This window comes from Mustela nivalis, assembly GCF_964662115.1.
Source record: "Mustela nivalis genome assembly, chromosome: 4".
NCBI lineage: Eukaryota > Metazoa > Chordata > Mammalia > Carnivora > Mustelidae > Mustela > Mustela nivalis.
The window spans coordinates 89634563-89644790 of NC_139023.1; the positions used below are offsets into that span (position 1 = coordinate 89634563).

Sequence of the window (10228 nt, forward strand, 5' to 3'; positions counted from 1 at the left end):
GTCATATATGGCTTTTATTATATTGAGACACATTCCCTCTATACCACTTCTCTGAGAATTTTTATATTGAAAGAATTTTTAGGGGCGCCTGGGTGGCTCAGTGGATTAAGCCGCTGCCTTTGGCTCGGGTCATGATCTCAGGGTCCTGGGATCGAGTCCCGCATCGGGCTCTCTGCTCGGCAGGGAGCCTGCTTCCCCTTCTCTCTCCGCCTGCCTCTCTGCCTACTTGTGATCTCTGTCTGTCAAATAAATAAATAAAATCTTAAAAAAAAAAAAAAAAAAAAGAAAGAATTTTTATATTGAATTTTGTTAAATGCTTCTTCTGCATCTAATCTTTCCTTCTCTTAATGTGGAAATGATATATATTGATTTGCAAATGTTGAACCATCCTTGCATGCCAGGGATAAATCCCCCATGATCATGGCATTACGATCCTTTCAAAAGGCTACTGAATTTGGTTTGCTAATATTTTTTTGAGAATTCTTCCATCTATATTCATCAGGGATATTGGCCTGTATATTCTTTTCTTAGAGTCTCCTTATTTATCACTGGTATCAGAGTAAAAATAGCCTCATAAAATAAGTTTGGAAGTGTTCCCTTTTCTTCAATTTAAAAGTGAACATTAAGCTTATAAAACAAGTTTAATTATGTCCACCAAATGGTATATTAAAATCCTAACCTCCAGTGCCTGTGAACATTTGGAAATAGGGCACATGTAATTAGGTTAAGATGAAGTCATTAGGGTGGGCCCTAATCCAGTAAGACTAGCAGTTATCATTAGAACAAGAGACAGACAGACATACACACACACACAGAATACTATTTAATGACACAGAGAATACTACTAAGGATTGGAGTGATACAGCTACAAGTCAGGGAACACCAAGAATTGACAGCCATCAAGAAAGGGGAAAGGAAGGCTTCTGCTCAGAGTCCCTTAAATAAACCAACTCTGCCAAACCTTGATTTTGGACTTCTAAACTTCTATTGTTTTATGCCATCCAGTTGGTTGTACTTCATTATAGCAGCCCCAGAAAACTAATATAATAGCTGATAAAGCCATGAGACTCCTTTGTTCTTTTATATTTATTGGGGTTTGTTTTGGTTATAAAACAGAATATTATATAGACTTTTAAAACAACACTGAAGTATTAAATCAAGAAAATTAGAAATATCCATAATGCTACAGAAGTATAGAACTGCTGCCAATAAAGCTATGGAAATATACTCCGGCTGAGCCACCACACTGTAAAGTAAAATTTCATTTTAACATCTTATCACTAATAAGAAATATAGCAGCTCAAGGAAACACTGAAGACTTTTTACAGACATACTACAACAGTTCATCTAACTAGTAAAAGTATTTAAGGTTTCTAGATAAGAAGGTAAAGGTGCACAGCAAGTTGACACCATTAAAAATCTAATTCATTACAGAAGTATGTTCACTATTATAAGTTAAAAGATTAAAGAAGATATAATTGAAGAATAAGTGTCCTTCGACATACAAAACCACTGTTACTCTACAAATGGAAGTACTAGAGAAGAGTGTACTAGAAAATTTATAAAACAAAGAAAATGAGATTAAAGTATTAAGAAAATATTATACCTCTACCAATAAAAACAGCAAATTTTAAATAATTTTCAATGTTCTGCGCTTTTTTGCTCTATTTCTTTTTGTCCAGAAAAGAACTATGTTTATTTCTTATGGCTTTTACCTACTCACTAGTTCCCACTGGTAGCTAACTAGAGAAAGATATGAGTTCATTCATGTGTATCCAGAATATAGACTATGATCAGTAAAGACAATGGATTATAGCAATCTGCTTTAGGATACCATCTCCAGAAAAGAATTATACCTAAGCAGGCATAACATAACATTTCTTTGCCTTGACAAAACCCAAAAGTGAACTCCTGTTTTATCTATACCTTCCTTCCCCATCTCCGTTGATGGTAACATCATCTTTCCAGTGGCTCAGAACAAATACTTGGAATGATCTTTAACTCTTCTTTCTCACATATCTGTTAGAATGTGACCAATTCTCACCACCTCCACTTCTATTCTTGTATTACCCATCTTCAAAACATGCCTGGATTGCTAGAATAGCCTCCTAATTGTCTCCTAGCTTCTGCCCCTACCTTTCAAAATCTATCCTCAAGAACAGACAAAAAGATCCTTCTAAAATAAAATCACAATGTCACCCCTCTTCTTATAACCTTTCAATGGGTCTTTACTACATTCAGAGTAAACCCCAAAATGTCTTTATAATAGCCTGTGAGGCCCTGCACTATCTGCTAAAGTAAAAACCATTTTCTTCTATACTCTCACAGCGCTTGAGACCAGATGTGATTTTCCACAAGCCATTCTTCAATTCTCAGTGGACGCTAACAGGGTGCCCTACAATTTAACTCAGTTTTGACACTATCTACCTGAAGTTAGTGTCAGATCCCAAGTCATGGGCTCAGTCCCACAAGGCCATCCCTCCCACTTCAGACACTGATCACGTGTCCCAAGTTGTCACTCATACTTCTGGTCAATCGCCTATAATTTGGGGGATCTCCACAATCTTTTTCAAGGATGACTGATTAATTTCCTAGTACAGCTCGCAGAACTCAGGTTACTGAGTAGACTGGCAGAAACAGCCAGATGGAACAGATGTGTAGGTAAAGTACGTGGGAAGGGGCATGGAGTGTCCATGCCCTCTCCCGACACCACCCTCTCAGCATCTCCTCATGTTCACTAATCCAAAAGCTCTTCAAACCCCTTCAGTTAAGATTTTTTTTTAAGATTATATTTATTTATTTGACAGAGAGGGAGAGAGAGAGCTCCTACAAGTAGGGGGAGCTGCAGGCAGGGAGAGAAGAAGAGGAAGAAGCTGGCTCCCTGCTGAGCAGTCAGTCAGATGCAGCGCTTAATCCCAGGACCCTGGGATCATGACTTGGGCAGAAGGCAGACGCTTAACTGACTAAGCCACCCAGGTGCCCCCAGTTAGGACTTTTCATGGAGCCTTCATTACGGTAGGCACAACTGATTAAATCATTAGCCATTAGTGATTAGCTCAACCTCCACCACACTCCCCTCCCTGGAGGTAGAGGAAGGTGCACAAACTGAGAGTTCAATTCTTCCAATCACAGAGTTGGTTCCCCTGGCAACCAGTCCCCAACCTAAGGCTATCCAGGAGCCCCCAACCAGCAGTCATCTCATTAGCATGCAGAAAGAAAGAAAGAAAGAGAAAAAGAAACAGAAAAAATCACTTCCAGAGATGCTCCAAGGGTTTTAGGAGCTGTATGTCAGGAAATGGAGCCAGAGACCAAATACAAATTTCTTACTATGTTACACCTGCCCATCCCCTCACCTTCATCTCTAACTACTTTCCCTTCACTTTCTCTATTGCCGCTGTTTCAGCCTCCTTCTTATTTCTGAATATACCATGAATATACACCTGCTTTAAAGCCCTTACTCTGGCTATTCTTCTGCCTGCAATACACTTCCTCTTGATGCACACATGGCTTCTCCCTGGCTCCCTTCATGATTGCCTTCTTCTAAAATCACCTTCTAAATGAGGCCTTTACGGACTTAAAATTGCAACCCATCATAACCTCCACTCCGTACTCCAAATCACCCTTCCCATGCTTTATCTTTTCTTTTCTCCTTGGCATTCACCACCATCTTATATGCTGTTATAACTGACGTATTAGGATTATTATTGTTTCTCCTCCCAATCATCTTAGAATATAAAGTGAATCCCACGCATATAAATCAGTACCCAATACATGGTAAGTACTCATTAAATACTAACTGAAGGAAGCTCAGGAAATAAAGTGAAACTTTAATGAACAAATGAGTATTCCTAACTAAGATGACCTAGGCCATCAGAGTTCAGGACAATTTCCCACCATCTGGCCTCTAGGTCAAGGAGATAGGATTATTTCAGGCCTATACAGCATATATTATAGAAGGAAAATCTTTTAGGGTTCCAAGAGCCTGCTTGCCTAAAAACAGGGAAGACTACCATGAGAGGAGCAAGAGTTTTTTACGCAGCCTCAGAAGTTTCGAAAATGCCAAGGCATAAAACACCTGGTGGACAAAGAATGCCCTGGTAGGTTCTTGACAAGGATGGAATCCATGGTACTGATACTGACCTCGTGTGCCTCACAATCATTTCCTCCACCTCTGATAAAGTTCCCAGTAGCACAGAACATCACTCAACTATTCAACCATTAAAATCATATCAGTTACATAATCTATAATCACAATTATATAAAAAGATCATAGTCTGGGTGCCTGGGTGGTTCAGTCGGTTAAGTGTCTGCCTTTGGTTAAGCACCTGCCTCCAGCTCAAGTTGTAATCCCAGGGTCCTGCATCAGGCTCCCTGCTCCTGCTTCTCCCTCTGCCTCTCTTTCTCTCTCTCTCTCTGTCTCTCATGAATAAACAAAATCTTTTAAAAGAAGTCATAGTATCATAAACATATGTCCAAAATATAGCAGGCATTCAGTAAATGTAAGCTAATTATAATGACAAAAAACAGTCTTCAAAGTGAAATTATTTTTAATAATACAAACATTCGAAAGAAAGTAAAAGCTGTATCATACTATTTTATATCTCACTTTGCTATCTTTCTCCATTTCCTTAAACTGATTTATCGATCTTGACTATAGCCTTAGTTATATCAGATATATTGTACAATAAAGTAACAATTTCTGAATCGTAATATCTGTTAATAAGTCATTCTTAGTAGAAAATAAGCGATTTCATTTACAAAGATATCCTACTTCTAAGAAAATTTAACATGAAAAGTTCTAATTTACAAGAAAATGTTGGGAAATGGTTTACAAGTGGTTTCATCACAGTATTATTTTAAGCATTCATCTACAAGCTTTTAGACTAGAGAAACTGAGGTAAAATGTTAGAAGGCAATACATCAGAAATCAATGGAAAGCAACTCTGCAATAATGATGTAAGCAACAGAGATTTAATTTAGAAAAATCCAACCTACATACCATTCTTCAGAAAAGTAACTACAAACTTCCTTAACCACTATTTTGATTCATAAATAACATGATCTACCCAGCCATAAAAAATAACTAGAGCACCCAAAACACACCTGGACATTGCTATCATCCTGTCTCTGGGTCCCCTAGAAAGCTCCTCTGCCTACCATCCTTTGCGCTGTGCATACAGTACTCTTCTTTACACGTAGGATGGCAGTACACATACCATCATCTCCAGATTCCTTTATTCTGTGTCCCTCTACAGCAACACAGTATAGATCTTTGTATGATATGGATCAAAATATAGTGGTAACACAAAATGAAGTGATAATCTGTTGTCTTTTGGTGGATTAGAAAATACTTCACAGGTATGGTACGGGTGACTGGGAAGTAGAAAGAAGAGAAGCAGCATCTTGCAAAGGCAAGGATATAAGGGAAAAAAAAAAAAACTATTTTATCTTTGGAAACTCAGTTCAGTTGGGGGAGGATTGGGAACAGCCAGAGATAAGGCTCTGAAAAGGAAGAACTCAAATTTTTGATGACTTTAATGTTGTCTTATTAATTTTACAATCTCTGTGTCTAGCATAACAATAGATAAATGTTCACTGAGAAAAGTTGCTTAATCAAAAAATCACAAAAAGTTAAGTAAAAAAGTTTCCAAATTCCAAAGGAACAAACTGCTTTTTGTAGGTCAATATTTACCAAATAGAAGTAAATAGAAGTTACATTTACAAAATGTACTCAAAAATACCAAACTGATTTAAAAAAATGCCACAACTCAGATGACTGAAATAACAGCTAAGATACTGGAATATGGTTTTGTTGCATAATATTGTATTTTTTCATGAATTACAAATATGAATATATGCAGCAACTTTTCTGAAGTGACTTATTTAAAACAAAAATTCTTCAACCTGGGCGCCTGGGTGGCTCAGTGGGTTAAGCTACTGCCGTCGGCTCAGGTCATGATCTCAGGGTCCTGGGATCAAGAGTCCCGCATCAGGCTCTCTGCTCAGCAGGGAGCCTGCTTCCCTCTCTCTCTCTCTGCCTGCCTCTGTGTCTACTGTGATCTCTCTCTGTCAAATAAATAAATAAAATCTTAAAAAAAAAAAATTCTTCAACCAGATGCAATGGTTTGTAGCATTTTTGTGAATGTCAGAGACACTTTTGGTGGCCTAATGAAGCTTATGAGCTCCTTGGAATGATGTTTGTAAATGCATAAAATAAAATTCATAGTTGAAAGGAAGAAAGAAAAAATCATAAGATCACAAAGAAAACCAATTATATTAAACCAATTATATTAAAATTCAGTTCTAACCACAGACCACAGTTCTAATCATGGACCCTACTTTAAGAACTACTGATAGAGGCGGGGCACCTGGGTGGCTCAGTGAGTTAAGCCTCTGCCTTCAGCTCAGGTCATTATCTCAGCGTCCTAGGATTGAGTCCCACATCAGGCTCTCTGCTCTGCAGGGAGCCTGCTTCCTCCTCTCTCTCTCTCTGCTTGCCTCTCTGCCCACTTGTGATCTCTCTCTATCAAATAAATGAAATCTTAAAAAAAAAAAAAAAAAAAAAAAAAGAACTACTGATAGAGGATATGGGTTAACTTGGAAAAGCAAAGACTAGATATTTCTTACCTAAATAGTCTATAGATGGATACATAGATATAAAAATATAATATTCCCATTATCTTAAAAGTAACTCATCAAGATTAGGATATTATATAAAGTTATTTAAAGTTTGGGGCGCCTGGGTGGCTCAGTGGGTTAAGCCGCTGCCTTCGGCTCGGGTCATGATTCCAGGGTCCTGGGATCGAGTCCCACATCGGGCTCTCTGCTCAGCAGGGAGCCTGCTTCCCTCTCTCTCTGCCTGCCTCTCCATCTACTTGTGATTTCTCTCTGTCAAATAAATAAATAAATAAAATCTTTATAAATAAATAAATAAGTAAAGTTTAAATAGCCTTTGAAGATTTTATCTGTGGTGGAACAGGTTGCATCCATTTCTTTTTCCTACTATGTGCCACTTTTGTAATGCAAAAGCTTCTAAAATCATTACATCTATACAAAATTAATAACAATATACATTCGTACTATCACCAATCTCTAGCTAGTTCTCCAAAGATGACATAAATTAGTACAATTCTTCCCTTAATCCAAGAGCTTAAGAGAACCATTAGGCTTTGACAATTTGGGGGGCCCTAGTACCCTAGCACACTCTGTATTCAAAATACTTTCAGATGCACTACATAAACAACCTTGCTGTAGGTTGTCTTTGGGGTCTATAATTAAGAAACACCTTATAGTTAAAGCTGTCAAATAACAAGATCTGCTAAGTATTGTAATAAGTAAAGGTCTTTGTAGGGTAGCTTAATATACCACTTCATAGATTTCAAACATACTTTTGGAAAATTGTAGGGTAAAGCAACATCCTCCCTAGCATGGTAAGTGAGTGAATTCCAAACAGTTTCAACAGGAAAAACAACACTGATTTTGACTTTTTGATGTGTACCTCACCTTAAAATAAATAAAAATGTTCATTTTTAGCTCTCCTTTTCACTAAAACAAGGTTCTAAACCATAATTTCAAAATTGTATTTCTTGACACTATAGTTTAAAAGAAACATTTGACACTAAATAATATAAAAGATCTAGAATCACGGTACGTACTAAACTTATAAGTTTTTGAAAAGAGATTTCCTTTTTTTTTTTTTTTAAGATTTTACTTATTTATTTGACAGACAGAAACCACAAGGAGGCAGAGAGGCAGGGAGGGTGGGGGGAAGCAGGCTCCCCGCTGAGCAGAGAGCCGGATGCAGGGCTCCATCCCAGGACCCTGAAACCATGACCTGAGCCGAAGACAGAGGCTCAACCAACCCACTGAGCCACCCAGGCGCCCCAAGATTTCTTTTTTCAAGGAGAAGAACACACTAGGCAGAAAAGGGTACCCCCTCACAGTAAAATAGCAATCTTTTAAAAAACTAATGTCAAGTTCCCATGAACACTATGCATTTATAAAAAAGTTTTTAAATTAATAGACAAAAAAAGGTCTGTTCTTGATCACTTATTTTTACACTGTAGGAAAAAAGTACACATAACTACCAATAACTTTAATTTATGAACTAATTTAAATAAATCACTTTCATGGGTTATCACCACTAATCATGAACCTAGACATACTGTCCAAAAAGCTTATTTTAAGAGCCTCTAAAATGTAAAACAAAAACAAAAACTGTGTTTTTGTTTGACTATAATTAACTCTTACCAACAGTGATTCTATTTGGAATTCTTATGACAATGACAGATATAAATGACTTTTGCAAAATAAAGGGTTTTTTAAAAAATTTCTCTTTTCACAAGATGAAAGTGCTTTGCCTAGGCCCATCATCAGGAAACTGAAAATAGGAAATTAAACTTAAAAGTATCAATTTAGCCAAAAGTATATTCAATCAGCATTTTGTGTTAGCACTTGCTACTTCTTTTAGACACTGAGAATTAGCAAGGGTTTTCTTTAAAGAACAGAATTAAAAGCGAATCAGACCCTAATCTAAACATCCCGCATAAATAGCCTTGAAAATCCCTTGCAAAAATACATATATTTTTCCAGATAAGGAAACATTCTGGCATACTCTGCTGTCTAACAAATAAAGCCTTGCTGTACATTTTGCAAGCATTAATCAGACTTTGCACTGACAGAGAAAACCCTGTGGCAGGATAACAAAACCTCAGAACACGCTCAGATTGCAGGCTTTAGAAAACCTCCCTAGTACACCTGTACAAGTACTTCCTGTTCTCCAACGATGTTTGAAAGTAGTTTGATAAACGCACCATAAGTCGCCGTTTAAAAGCTAAACATTAACTTTATAAATTACTACTACCACCCAGAAGCCACCAGCCCAAATATTCTACGAATCCAGTCATCTCTCTTCTCCAAGGAGCGCAACATAACCATCCGGACCCCTTTGAAAAGCTGCTGCTGGGACGAGGCAGTGGCTGCTCGGCAGGTGAGGGGCAGGGGCCAAGTAAGCGTGATATTCATAATCCCAGCGCACTAAGCGACCCAGCTGGACTCCCAGGTTCTGCCTCGTGTCTGGCCTCAAACACGACAGCAGTGAACAACCACGACCCAGGAAATCCAGCACCTCCTCCCGCCTCCCGCGCGCCTCCAGCCTGGCCAGACGCATCTCCTCCCGGCCGGGACCCGGCGGGAAGGAGGCGGGAAGGCTGCGTGACCTCGGGTGCCTGAATCCCGGCACAGAGTCCGCGGAGCGGGGACGGAGGATGTCGCAGGGCTGCTACGGGAGAAACAAGGTCTGGCATTGGAAAGGGTCTCCCACTCGGGCCCGGGGCGGGGGTCGCAGGTCGCTGGATCTCTATCCAGGGACTAGTTTCGGAGACTTACCTTGAGCTCTGCCTATCTACCGAGAGGGAGAGTGTGGTCCAGATCAAGAAATACGGGCCTTCCACTTCCACCGGACTACCTCCCGCTGGCCCAGCTCTGCCTCGCGCCAACACCCGTCTGACACTCTAACAGCTGCCACCGCAGCCGAGGTTCACCGGGAACTGCAGCAGAGGCGTCTGGTCTCGCCGCCCAGAGCTCGACCCTGAGCACGGAGCATGCGCACACGCCCCAACACCCAAGGGCCAGTCAGGGCAGTGACACCTGCGATCAACAGGTCCCAGGAGACCCGCCCCGCCTCCTCGGGAAAGGCCCCGCCTTCACGCTCGCCGAGCTAGCCCCGCCCCACACGCGATTTCCCGGCTTTCCGGACCTGGAGAGCTGTATTCCCGCGGGGGTTCGACTGGGCGCGCGATCCAGTTGACTTACTCCAAGGCGCCAGATCCCGCGAGAGCAGGAGCTTGAAGTTCCCCTAAGGCAAGAGCGGAGTGTTAAGACTTAGCTTTGGGGGAAGGTGCGTGTGGCTCGCTTGTGTGGTGGAGAGGGAAGGAGGGGATAGGTCTCCTAAGTGGAGGTGATTATTCCGGTGCTCTTGGTCAGTCGGTATATTCGGTATTTTCTCAGGAACGCGGACCCACGAAGGACTGGGTTAAGTATTGTTACCGGAGGAAAAAAAAAAAAACCTGTACGGCTTGGCTTCTAAATCGCATGTGGGTATGCAGTTTCTTTTAGCTTTCTGTGGATCATTCTCGTTTGCTTACAGTTAAATGGTTTCCATTGGCATGAATGTATATTGCCCAACTGGTTGTGTCGTGACTATAAATAAAGCGAAAGCCTGGATAAA

General features: G+C 40.1%; 1 protein-coding gene and 1 long non-coding RNA gene across 4 annotated transcripts in view; one reads left to right on the forward strand and one right to left on the reverse strand.

Annotated features, from left to right (window-relative positions):
- The window catches only part of USP53 (ubiquitin specific peptidase 53), a 68179-nt gene extending 58169 nt beyond the window's left edge, over window positions 1-10010 (reverse strand). The window contains exon 1 of one of the 3 annotated variants that reach the window (XM_082727369.1): window positions 9388-10010. The gene's annotated coding sequence lies outside the window, so the exon portion shown is untranslated. The remainder of the gene's footprint in view (window positions 1-9387) is intronic. The other 2 variants (XM_082727370.1, XM_082727371.1) reach the window with 2 other exon arrangements.
- Window positions 9804-10228, forward strand: LOC309862949. Its single transcript, XR_014310812.1, has 2 exons — window positions 9804-9898; window positions 10009-10228. It is a non-coding gene; the product is annotated as an uncharacterized lncRNA (long non-coding RNA).